Below are 14189 nucleotides of genomic sequence, written 5' to 3'. Positions count from 1 at the left end.
ACAGAAAAATAGCAAATATAAATGTTAAATTAAAATGAAAATAATATCAAAAACAATGAAGAGAAATTTGCTAGAAAAATAGTGTTGAATTCAATATTTAATATTATTCAATATATTACTATAATACATGTAAAAAAAAAAAGTCCTGCAATCTTTGTTAATAAACAAAAAAAATAAAACAAATAAATAAACAAAAATCTGTTTTTTGAAATACTCTTTCGAATTTTTAAACAGCAGTTTGGTATTTAATTAGACTGAATAAGAAGTTAATTTTTGCACTTTATATTTTATTATTTATTTAAAATTTGTATCTACATTTTAATCATATTTTATATTTTCAATTTTTTGGAATGTTTGGGATCACTGAAATAAACGAAATTACAGACTTAATTATGAAATGCTTGGAAACAAACAAAAAAAAGGATGATTTGTTACTAAATCAATTAAAACTCTATAGGCACACTTTTGGTAACTGTCTAGATGTATAAAAGACAAAGTAACTCAGACCAGCGCTGAATTCGGGTGGTGGGCTCTAATCCTGAAGGACAAAACCAGCATATCCACCAAGACAAATCTTGTTTGATGGATCCCTGCTGCTAGATCCAACCGCAGCGGTCCGGTCTGGGAAGCCCATTGTATAAGAGGCGCTTCAGAAGGAAACACACTAAAAATTTATTAGAAATGGGACTCCTCAAATACAATATTAATTCCCAGAGTATAGTAAAAGCAAATTATCTTAATCCAACCTAGGTCCGTGCATTCTCTCAGTGGTGAAGCACAATTTGAATATTCTCATTACAGTATTCTCACACAAAAGCACAAACAACCTAAATGTTTTTTTTAATTCTTTGGTTTTCTCATATCAAACATTTTTTGTTTCACACAAAAATTTCTATTTTAATTGCAGCTATTCTAATATAATATAGAAATTCTTTCATGACTGTGCATTCTGGTAACACATTCTCTTTTTAACCCAAATGCAGATATAAAAAAATAATAGTCACATTTAATTGTTAAATGTGATTGAAATATGAAAATGAAAGTAATGAAAGAATAAATAAAATAAAACTCAAACACTAAACACTCTTTAAATTTTAAGCAATTCATTATTTGAGTATTACATCATTTCTTGGCCAGTTCAACAATTAAACTGTATTAAAAAAAAAACAACAACAACAACAACATCATAAATTAAACCTAAAAGTCTAAATTCCTCCTTATATCTATAGGAGCACCATCATCGGGTTATGGTGACAGTTTGGGTGGGCAAAAGAGGGAAGTGAGGGTTAAAAAAATAAAGAAAAAATTTGAGAGAAAAAAAGAAGAGCATATTGCAACCCTGGCGTCTCCCTGGGACTTAGCATGGCTGTCTGTGTATGTGTAAGACAGAGAAAGTGACAGAGAATGAGATGGCGTTCAGTGTTCCCAGGTGCTCAAGTGTATCTAATTGCATGAGTGCAATTATGAGCATCTGTTTTTTTCATTTTTAGTGTAAGCGGATGTATTTGAAGACATATACACTTGTCTTGCAGCTGAAACTGTTCTCGGTTCTCAGCTCCGTGGTCTGAGGGCAGAGGCTGGGCAGTATCTTTAAGCCAGCTCTGGGTCAGACCAAACACTGGCAGCTATTCATGACCAGATCAAGTTGATGTGAGATTCTGTACCTCCTCTGCCCTCCATTTCCATATGAATGTGGAATATGCTAAAGAAAAAAAACAAGCAAGATCCTTGTCCCAGAGAGCCACCGCAGGGTGAGAAAAAACCCATTTGCAAAGAGGACTGTACATTCTCCTCCATGGCAAATAACAGAAATATTGGCATCATAAGCACATTCAGATAGAATAATAAAAAAGGGAAAAGCTTTCACACACACACAAACTCTTTCTCTCCATCTACTCACACACATTTGAACCCAGCCAAGGTCAATGTTGCTATCAGCCTAGCACCTTATGACATCAAAATACAATTGCATACTCATATATAGAGATTCTTTATCATGACTGGACACATACACACATACACATACACAATAACAGCTCTGTGAAGGCTAGATCCCAGCCCCTCTGTATAAAGGGTTTAGCCAGACAAAGGGTTTGTCCTGAAAGACAAACAGCAGGAAGCACAGACACAGTAAAGAATGTGATGCACAGACATATGCATCAAGCAACCTCCAGACCCATTAAGCCATGTTGGAGAAACTGCTGTGGATTGAAAAGATGTGAGAGTAAAAATGAACAAATAGCAAAGATCTGCATACCCTGGATGTCCTGTATCCTCTCTGCTACCTGGCAGGCCCAGGCTGTAGCTGGCTGAAGCATCAAAACCATGCTATCACCTGCTTATACATGTTTTTCGGACAGACATTGGCCTCCTAATACACACAGACAATGTCACACGCTCCCATTGTTCCACTCCATCATTTGACCGGAGACAAACCCCAGTCCTGTCTAAATGTTTAAAGGTGGACTCAAACCCAGAGCGATGAGGCCATCTATTACCAGGAGGGATGAGGGGAGGGGAGAAAGAGACCCCTAAATGGGGGGAAAGCTCAGTCAGCTAGGTTTATAACTGTCGGTGAGCACCGGGAGTCCATAGCCTCCTGCCGCATTCTGAGGACGTCTATGGCGTCTACAGCAACACAGAGATACAATGAACGTCAAAACAATTTTTCAGATTTACTGCTTTTTACTGCGTAGAGGCCAGAAATAAAAACACAATATATCCCATATTTTCACATTAATTCAGCTGTAGAGTCAGGGATGTGATGGAAGATTACCTTTTACATTATCAGAATAGCTTTTACCAACCTTTTTAGGCTATCAGAAAAATTCCTTATATAAACTAATTACAAATGGAAAAACATGGTAGGGGGAATCAAACAAATTTAACTCACGTAAAAGGATAATTCAGCAGATAGATTATTTTACATTAAACATAATCATAATAATTTTCTGTTTCTATTGTTGGTTCTTTGCCTTCTGGTTATCAAATCCATTTTGTAGTTATTACTGATAACAGTAACCAGCTAAGTCTTGATAAAAACAACATAAATAAAAACGCTAAAAAACTGAAACAGTATTAAATTTTGAAAAACATTACAAAGGATATGTAGATTTTTTTTGTATGCAATCATGCACTAGTTAAAGGAGTTACAGTGATGTTAATAAAACAGTCACAAAACAAAAAGAGAAACTGCAGAGGAAACCACTCTCATGTGAAGAGCATGAGGGAAATGTGTTTCTGCCTATATTTATTACCAGTAATGTGCATGTAAAATTACTATTTGTGTAAGCTTTGTAAAAATATCCCAAATCAGTTTTATTAATGTCATTGCTAGCTGCGGTGCAGTAATCATAATAAAAACACCAGAAACAAACTCAAACCCTAACTCTACGACACAGAGGAAGGCAAACAGCCCGCTCTTTTGCAACAACATTGCACAGTAATTTAATTATAACCATCCCATGTGCAAGTTAACTGCATTAATGTAAATTCAGTCAGTGACAGTCAGTCCAACCGTCCTGGCAGAATGACGATTCTCACTCCAGCTTTCCTTCATTGGGCATTTTCTTTTCCTTTTTCCTGACTTTGTCCTCTTTTGGGGACTAACGCTGTTCCGTTACAAATTGTTGGGGTCTCCTGAAAAGTGAATCATGCTACTCATAAATATCTGTCACAGCTAATCAATGGGGGACAGAAAGACGTGTAAGTGCATGATTTTATTTAGAAAGAGCCAATCAGACAGCAAGGACTTTGCCTCCCCTTGTTACCCCTCGAAAGACACAGGCAGTATTTGTCAGGACCACTGTGAGAACTTTTGATTTGCAGTGTACACAACCTGATGATATTTAACAAAGTTTAACTATGCTGCTACATTGGAGTTGGCTCATTGTTTTCTACTGTGATATCTACTGTGAAAAACTTCTCTTGTATGTGTGTGTGACCCTGGCATAGTTTAAAAAATCTAAACTGTCATGCTTTCTGTGATATAGCAGTGATTTGTTTTCTGCGTGCAGACATCAGTCTGGTCTGGTTAACATCAGCCCAGCACCAGCCACCTGTGCACAGGCCCTTCTGTATTTATGTTTTGATAATCACAAAGGGGGATCTCGACCAGATTGCATGTCTTATCTACAAAGAGTGCTCACTCCCGTCCAGATCAAAAAGTTACAAGAAACTGAAACAGATTAAAAAGATGAATTGTTGGTACAACATTTCAAATCATCATGTCAAAATAAAATCAAGGAAAAAACGAGAAACTCATAAAAAGACTATGGGTTTTTGTGGCAGCAGGGTTTTAAAAAAAAGGAGACTCGATTTTACCCTAGTTTTTGGACAATGTCCCACTGGGCTGTTCTGGTCCTGACTGAGTCATAGTGTGTGACCCTCTCCAGCAGCATGCTGGCCTCTGCCAGCTACACAAACAGTGAGAGAGAACATGACATCACCCCTCTATCATCCAGTAGATACACTTGAGGCTCACAGTTCAGCAGGTTCAAATGCTTGATGTGGATGGAGGCTAATGTTAACTCACTGAAGCAAGAGATCCTTCGTATTACAGCCACCTTTTTAAAACTTTCCCCGAAGTACTGGCCTGCTTAACAGATGCTGGAAGTCATTACAAGGGGATTGTGTTACGGTTTGGTCTGAAGTAGATTTTTTTTCTGTCCTTACACCCATCCTAAAAGACACTAAACTGATGACAGAGGGAAAGAAAACCACATGCCTCTGCAGGCATGTGGAGGATATTCCCTCCTGACTGTGCCCACTGTAATATGTACAGCCAACCTCCGCAGGAGTAAACAAAGACACAAATCCCTCTTCACTCTTAGCGAAGCTGCCCAGGCAGGAGACATCAATTCCTGCTTGCAATCACCACGTCTACATTCAAACAGATTTCATTACACCATCGCGACATCACACCCTTCAACAGCTAACATGCGGAAATGATTTTGGTTTTTGTCTCTGTTTAATAAACGGACCCCAACAAACACTCTAGAATCTACAGCTGGCAAAGGGCAAACACAAGTGTATAGTTTTTTTAATGGGTCGGTCTCAAAATGGGGTATCATTATCACAACATAAAACTGTCATGACCCTGTGGTGCATTTTTCAATTTACCGATAACATAAAAAAAACAACAGTTTCTGGTGAGAAAAATACAACCTTGTCTAACCAAAGAAGAGTGAAGGTTGGTGGAAGAAGGAGAAGGAAAAAGAGGGAAATAAAAAAACAGTAGTCGACCATGTGGCCAACAATCTATTCATTGCTCCCGTTTAATTTCTTTTGGGTGCATAATCCTTTCAGTTTCAATAGCAAATTTAACAGTCCCTGAGGTCTAAGCACCAGACTGGTCAATACAAAACCAGACAACTAATTACAGAGCACACCACACTCTCCTCTACCCCCTCCTCCCTTCTTCCTCCCTTTTTCTCTTCTTCGTTCCTCTCTCTCTCCAGCAGCTGTGGGGTTCATGTACACAAGAGCAGCAGTCAGGCAGTATTAGGTTTCCACTTCCCAGATCTCTCTTAAAAGCCTGTCCCATAATGGCCCTTCAGTCACACAAACACGCATAAGGTTTCATAGAGAAAAGCAGTTGGACATCACACACAGTTGGACAACCACATGTGAATATATAGACATTGGCTTGAGCCATTTTGAGGAATCCCTAAAAAAAACTAGAGAGTTCTGTTTGTTTGCCTACCCACATTTGTTTTCTAGTTTTTCTCTTCAGTGGTATGTTAAGTGATCTTTTCTTTTTTGATGCAGAATGGTTAATTGTTTTGATTATACTGTTTCCTAGTGATTAAACAACCCTAAAGTAAATTGTATGTCTACTAAGAGAGAACAACAATAATGTTCATAATGTCTAGCAGTTAGACAGTAGCTGTAAGAGGGTGTAATTACCATGTAATTGACACCTTGTTTCAAGTAATAAATTAGAGCACAACTTGACAAGCTGTTAAGCTAATAAAAAACTGCTAAAAGCTAACCTTCATCTGAGCTCTACAGTGATTTGTAGAGCTAAAATGAACAATCACTTAATAGATAGTTGATCAACATAAAATTAATCTGCAAATGTTTTGATAATTGATTAATGATTTAAGCCATTTTAAAGGAAAAATACCAAAGATTCTCTGTTTCCTGTTTCTCCGATGGCAAGACTGCTTTTCTCTGTTTTATATCACTGTAAACTGAACATCTTTGAATTTTGGACTATTGATCAAGCAAAACGATGACATCAAATAGGAAACTGTGAATGATATTTTTCAGTATTTTTTGACATTTTATGGTCCAAATGATTTATCGCTGAATTGAGAAAATAACTGGCAGATTAATTGATGATGAAAATAATTGTTATTTGCAGCCCCGAGAGCAAATTCAAAAAAGTCATGCCTGATAGTTAAAACCTAATATTGTTTCATAACTGATGAAAACACAAGTACAACAATGTTAGTGATCATTTTTCCCACGGGAACCAAAATGTAAGTTGGTTATTCATTTAAAATGAGTGCAGAATATTAACGGGCAGATTTAAAAAGATAATGATTTCCTCCAAAACTTAGCCTTAACTGTAATTCTGAATCCAGAGATACCATGATTGTATTTTGGCTAATTTGAAAACAGAAGTGGATGCATATGGTGTAGGAACCCTCAGCTGACCCTATGACATATGGTGCTTGTGGTGTTTTTAATGTAGATGAGAAAGAACTTATCCTCTGCTTCCCATGAGTAAATACCCTGGCTGTGACAATGATAACATGGTCATGATAGCATGCTCAGTGCTAACCCAGCCCCATGTTGTGTCTTGTTGTGACTGCTGTCCTATGCTTTACAGCCTTCCTCTGTAAACAGACGCACTGTCAAGGCTTTGATCATGAACCAATGCACAGCAGCAACTCAGCACAGCCCCTAATTCGCTGATGGGTTTAAAAAGTCCCTCAGTTAAGAACACTTCCCTCTGATAATGGGAAAAGTTGCCCCCCCTGTGACCTGAGTGGAGTGTCCTTTGTCTCACTCCTAATGTTTGCCTTAGCCCATTGTGTCTGCATTATCCAGAGCCTCCACCCCTCCTCGCAGCACAGCTTTGACGCGACAACCCCACTGCACCACACTGGACTGCCACCAAAGAGGAAATACTAAATGTATGGAAGCCATTTCCCATTGTGCCCCTGAGCTCTGTATGGATTCCCCTCCCCCGTGACCCCCACCCCCCACATCTGTGTGACCACTGACAGGCTGAGATGGTTAAAGAAGCCAAATTGTTTAAAATGGTGTCATGTGGCTAGAAACACTGGGTCCTACGCACATGCGAGCACACAGCTGATTCCACAAAGACATCCTGCTCCCTCTTTGCTTGCGGGGAGGATGAGCTCCTGTAAGCTCAAAGACAAGCAGAAAAAATTGCCTATGATCTCTTGACCTGAGAAGCTGGTGACTCTACAAAATGGACTGCTCTACAATTAATGAAACATAAAATAAGATAATTACTTACAGGCAATAATATGTAAACTGGATGCATCAAAGTACAAACAAAGATCAGCACTTTTTGAAATAAGGTGTTTAAAGAGCCGAAACCAATTTTAGTCTCAGCAACTTCAGCTAATGAAAGGGACATTTTAATGGCAGATATAAAGTTGGCTGGACATGGATGGGGAAAAAAAAGAAAAGAAAAAAAAAGCCCACTTTTGTACTTTCTTTCTGTCTTTCATTCCTTTGTTCTTTCTTTCTTTCTTTCTCACTGTGTTGCATCAGTAAGGACAGCTGGATAAGAAATGGATCACTGGTAAAGGGACACAAAGTCTCCATCACAGACATGACATCACCCCCTTTATAACCAACCCATTGGGGGCCATTTGTGCTAGAATTCAATTCTGTGTGTGTATGAGTGTTTGTGTGTATGTGTGCGGATTCATGCATGCAAGCTGTAACCTAGCTGTCTTTGCAATATCTTGTTTTATATTACTTTGAGTTCAAAGACCCACATGTTTTCCTAGTTTTTTTATTCATATGGTAATAATAAGTTAAACTGAAAATGTAGCGATGAGTATTAATTTGTTACTGCAAACAATGAACACTAAACATCTGTGTTATTTTCCACCAGCAAGGCCCAAGACTTAGCGCAAGTCATTAATAATTCAAGAATTCAAGAATTTGACTTATGATGCATGTAATTTGTCATCATTATCTTAAGTGTTGAATGGCATCCATGTGGCCTTCATAATATTCATCAAAATAAGCCATGATAATGGCCCATGAAGTCTTGACTTTCTTTCACTATATGAACAAAGTTTAAGCTGTTTCTATTACTTCCACCTAGTCACTTTCCCTTGGTCATCCCTGGGTGTCAGGTTCAAAGCTCCATGCACAGCTTCAAGATTCATGTTGAGGTTACACCAGGTTACTGTCTTGTGATAATCACTGCCAACAGGATGATGAGTGAAAAATTAAGTCTCTGTCTTCAGGATATCACTTGACATCTGAATTCAAATCATGGCAGCTCAGTGGTGGTGCCACAATGTCCAAAATTGTGAAGGGCCATAAGTGATTTATTCAGAGGTTGCATATATGTTGCATCTATGGAGAATCCTCAGTACACAAAGAGGCCTCCATCCTGGTGGAGTGAGCCACAGAACCGCTCAGGACTTGAGAGCTTTGGCCAGGGAAGCTTGTAAAAATGTTAACAAGTCAGTGGGAAAGAATTTTAGTTTATTATCTGCATGGTACACAAAAACTAAGTGGGAGTGCATACCAGAGTTTGGGTACATGATGGAAAACTGGAGAGTTCTGACTGGCCAAAAAGTGAACAAACCTATTCTCAAAATCATTATTTCTTGCATAGTTGCACAGTATTTTAGGAAAAAATACACAACCAGTTTTCCACTTAATTAACCACAGAGAACATATGTAGTTCATTCATGTACTTGACACAGCTTGTTAGGAGTAAAAACTCTCTGAAGAGACATGACGACGTGATCTTCGATCAGCTAAAACTTCCATGGAGCTGCTGTCAACGATCTAAACTACAGAAGATTATACTAGCTTTGAGCAGAATAAAACCAGACTGAAATAGCACATTATGTTAATTAACTGTACCACTAACAGTTACATGCACAACATGACAGTTTCTCCTCCCTCATGACAGACAGAGTTAGCCATTCATTTTGGGGCTGAACCATCCAAATTGGAGCTGGACCTCCTGTTTGAGATTACCTGCACACTCATCTTAATGCAGGATATTGTCAGGATAATGAAGGAGCCACCATCCAAGCTTGTTCAACAAACTGAAGAGATTTTTCTACAGAAGTAATAATTGTGCCACTCATATCTGTCTAAGCACTGAAAGGGGCAAGGGTGCTGAGACAAGATGTAGTCAATCAGGCTTCTGTTTTCTTGGCCCCCAGGGTTATGGGGGGGCTGTAAGAACAGCTGCATTGTTGGAGCAGTAATTCTGATAACAACCCACATCATATTTCCTACTGGAACAGCATGGATTCATAGACATTCAGTGTGCCAACATTAGTCAGCAAAATTCAACTAGAGGCATAGTCCTTTGCCCAGTCTCAAGAGTGTAACTTCTGTTTGTCATCGGCCTACAGTAAGCAAGGAACTGAGGTGAATCATTAAGGGTACCTCACATTTTCTTCACTTTCACATAAGAAAAAGCCTCTCGGATGGATACATATATATTATATACAAACACACACACACACACACACACACACACACACACACACACACACACACACACACACACACACACACACACACACACACACATACTGTATATATATGGGAAAGTGGTCTCAGATTTTTGGGCCCCGTTGTATATATACAGTATATATGTATTTTATAAAAATATATCAAAACTCTTAACTGGTTTTAATATTGTGGGTGATCGGTGTATGTTTTCTACAGAGAGTGTTGCGAACAGAAGAGGAGAGGCAAACAGGTTTGCCACTCATTGTGTTTACATGCACTCTGGTAATTTGATCATAACCCGAGTAAGGCAATACTCAGGTTATTGTGACTGTCATACAAACATCTTAACAAAGTTATCTTCCTTGCATTTAGGTCATAATCGAAGTAAGCACAACTCAATTTACAGAGATTGATTGCTCACTGATCTTTCAAATGACTCAGCATGCATACTCAATATAGCCTGCTTTTTGCTTTTTTGATTTTCCACATATGCCACATAAAATACAGAGGGAACCAGATGTGTTTGAAGAAAGAGCCACCAGGTGAGCAGGTGTGGAAAAATGAAACATTCTTTTTGGGACAACAGCAAACAGATTTCTAATTACAAGTCCCACTGCATGTAACACAAGTTGCATTGAGGTGATGTGTAAAATAATCAACACATAAATGCTGCAATTTTACTTTTACATTCCTATTTCCTGGTTCACTATAGGTCTTCACAGATCCTAGTGTACTTGATAGTTAACTATCAAACAACTTGTGGAGTAGGGAGTGATACAGATATACCCCTATTAAAAATCTGGTAAATAGTAGATTAATTACATGGCATTATTAATTAGTAGCTCTCTGAACGATGAAAAACTACCCTGGAAGGAATACTAAAAGTTAAATCATGCAACTCCTCTCCTAGTTGAGTGGCAGAAAGAGAAACCACCTCCTATTCCCCGAAGCAGTCCAATCCTGCAGGCATTCTGAGTTTCTGTTTTCATCCAAACTGGCACCTCTGTCAGTCACATGGCAGCATCAGGCTCACAACTAATAAATCACTGCTACTAAGTGAGCTTTTCCTTTCACTGCTTGGAAACAACAACCGGGCTAATTTATAACCAGAGTAGGCATGAGGGAGAGGCTAAAATTGGCTCTGGAGGTCAGGCAGGTTATCTGACGACATGTCTTCACCTGGCATAAAGGACGACAAACAACTTAGATCATCTATAGACATACACCAGATGAGCACTATTAATAAAAACATGAAATACCTCCCAGACTCAAATAATCCATGGTCCTTGATGAGAGGATGAACTGTACCATACCAACTGACTTAATAGTGACCCACAAAACACTGTAGCCTTTGTTTAGGAGCGTGTACTACTAAGAATTCAGAATCTTTTTAACTCATTAAAAATATGTTGTTTTTATTCAGGCTCACAAATAACTTTGTCATTTAACAATAGTGTTTTATAGTGTGATATATAGTGGTGTAAAAGATGAATATCACTGCAACTAAATTATATACACAACAGCAAATTCTGGTGCTCAAAATGAAAACACAAAAAAACTGTTATCAACCTCTTATAGCAGAACAAAGCACACACAGCAGACCACAAATATGTTGATGAGTTCAATTCAAATCTTTAGATTGTTCTAAATCTTTTTTTTTAATTATTCTAAAAAGTGCTGAGACTATGAGAGAAAAGATGTGAATGAGCTGTTGATCCACAAGGAAGTAATCCACAAGTTCATCCTCTAGGTCCCAGTGCTGAGCAGGCAATTTATATTTCTATATGCAGTAGTATTATATTATAGACGCTGAAACAGAAGCCACCTTTACAAAGAATCCAAATTATTGACAGAAACTTTATGAGTCCTCATTAACGTGTGCAGTTCTGGTGCTTCATTAGAGTGTGACCCACATGCCCAAAATAGAGAACTAGATTCTGCAGCAGACACAGTTTGTGTGTCTAGTAGTGCACTAGTAGTGACTGAAATTCAGCAAAGCTTCCCCACATACTATCAGTTAAACAGACATTATGCTGCACAGAGAGCAGTCCAAAAATATATTCATACAAGCACAACTCAACGTTTTCTTCATCCCTTTAAAATCTTGCTTTAAAACCACCTTTCACAGGAGAAATAAGTCCATTAATGCTGGTTGACACACTTTATTCCCATGTTACTGAGATGTGTAATGAACGGAGGGATCGAGGGAGGCACAGAATAAGTAATTCAGAGAGACGGGTTTTGATTTCCTCAAAGAGACGAGGGAGTGAGGTCAAAACCCCAACCTGCCAATGAACCATCAAGGTGAGACACATAAAGATTTCACAGCTCTGAAGCTCAATAGCTTCCTAAAAGGAGTTCACTCACTTAGTTAAGTCAGCTCATTTCCCAGAGTTAAACACCAAGTTTGTTTTGGGTGCAAATATGTTTTAACTTCCAGTGAAAAAACTATTTGCAGTTTCTCAGAGTTAATACCACTTAATTGTAAATAACCTTTGTCCCTCTGAAAATTGTGGTTTATGGAAGAGACATACAAGTATATTTAAATGAAAGAAAATGGTATTTTATGTTGAAGTTTGTTAAGCAATTAGAGTGATTGGTTACTTCTTTTGTCTAGATTTATCTCCAGAATAGACAGGGTCAATTAGAATATACAATGATTTGCCTGTACAAACTATTCAAGACATAATAAATGAATTATTATTAATTGTTTGATTAACTAAAATTCGTGGGAAAACTTACTTGAAACATTTCCTCATCACCTACATTATTGTACAGTTTAACATAGCTACAGCAATAGAAAGAAATGCAAAAGTGTAGCTCTAACATCCATATGAAAGTCTAGTGCTCAAGAGGTAATCTCACATTTAGAATATAATGGAGTTATTCAGTGAGCCTGCAGTAATGCATTAGTTTACACTAGCAGCAACCTCTTCAATGAACTGTTTAAAAATTCTACGTAGATGAGCCAACGGCTAATAATCTGCAGCAAGTGCCCTTTCAACAACACTATCTACATAATCTGAATTCATGAAGCAAAATATACTAGGCTGAAGTAATCTGTATCAAAGCTTAGTTTACAAGATACAATGTGAACTTGGAGTCTTAAAGTTCTGTCAGATTTCTTTATCGAAACTAAGTTATCAAATTTCTTGTTATTTTATGCTATTTCTGTTATTTCTGTAAAAAACAGTACATTTTAAATATATAATAAGACTGTTTTGAGACAGTAATCAATCTGTTTTGTCAGATGGTGAGGGTGATGGTAAGTAAAACTTCAATGTTCAATGTCTCCAAACTGCACTCCACCCAAACTTAAAAATTCCAAGCTCATGAAATAAAAGGCCATAGCAAGACAGCTGAAATGTGTAGCAGTTGCCAGGATTTGAAACATGCACAAGTTTCCCAGTGACAATGTCATACTAAGAAAGTTTTCTGAGCCATTGTGCTGCCTGGGCCAAGTGCCATTCTCTTTGACCCCTCCAAATTCCCTTCCCCCAGTCGGCCTCCACTCTACCTCCCTTTTCGTTTTACCTTGACCCTCAAAATTTACAAATTCAAAAGCACAAAGCCTTTCTTATCACTACAGCTACAAATTAAATGTAACAATGAACCATGAACTTGAACCCTTTGAAGAGAAGTAGAAGAAAAAACAACACTGCGAGTCCAACAATAAAAACTCATAATAGGTAACAGTTGGGAATATATGAATCAAAAGCAAAGAGGAAACAAACACACTGCAGAAAATTCAGGCATTTGGGGATTCTTTGGGAGCACAGAACTTCCAAAAAGTGCTAAGAGAGAAGAGAGAAACACTTACCACAAAGATCCCACTTCGAGCCCAAGAATGAAAGATTCCTCTCTTGTCTATCTCCGATCCACTTCCATTTTTCTGAACTCCCATATGGCACCCCCACCTCTCCGAGAGGCAGAAGTAGAGAGTGTGACAGAGGAAGAGTCAAATACACAGGGAGAGAGAGAGAGAGGGGGGCATTAGTCCTGGTGTGGAGATGGAAGGGACTGTTGCAGCTGTGCAGCCCCGTCAGTATCTCCTCAAATCCAATCCTCCCCTCAATGTGTCTGCAGTACCGCAGAAAAAGGCAACGGAAACAAAGTGATCCTCTTACACACAGCCCAGAGAAAGAGAGAGACGAACAGGGAGAGGGCGAGGGAGGGAGAAAGAGAGAGAGAGAGAGAGAGAGAGGGAGAGAGAGAGAGTAACATGCATAGGAACCGGCAGGGAAAGAAAACAAGCAAGCTAGTTAGAGGGCCGAAGCAGCTGGAGAAAAGCAGGTTGAAGTTTTCAGTGTTTCCTTTACTTTGTCTGAGAAGTCTGCCGGCTGAATGGGAGGGAACAAGTGGGAGCTTCTAGGAAGGCAAGGAAATAGTGCATAATACCTTCCAGCTTCTTTCTACCCCCACTTCTCCCTCCCACCCTCTCTCTCTTTCTTTTCTCTCACTCTCTATCACTCTTTCTCTCCGTCTCT

General features: G+C 38.5%; 1 long non-coding RNA gene across 1 annotated transcript in view; it reads right to left on the bottom strand.

The window, feature by feature from the left end:
- The window catches only part of LOC120802189, a 47876-nt gene extending 34007 nt beyond the window's left edge, over positions 1–13869 (bottom strand). The window contains exon 1 of the long non-coding RNA XR_005709206.1: positions 13523–13869. This is a non-coding gene — a long non-coding RNA (uncharacterized LOC120802189). The remainder of the gene's footprint in view (positions 1–13522) is intronic.
- Positions 13870–14189: the final 320 nt, after the last annotated feature.

This window comes from Xiphias gladius, chromosome 17 (genome assembly GCF_016859285.1).
Source record: "Xiphias gladius isolate SHS-SW01 ecotype Sanya breed wild chromosome 17, ASM1685928v1, whole genome shotgun sequence".
Lineage (NCBI taxonomy): Eukaryota > Metazoa > Chordata > Actinopteri > Istiophoriformes > Xiphiidae > Xiphias > Xiphias gladius.
This window is presented reverse-complemented; position numbering and strand designations above follow the sequence as displayed.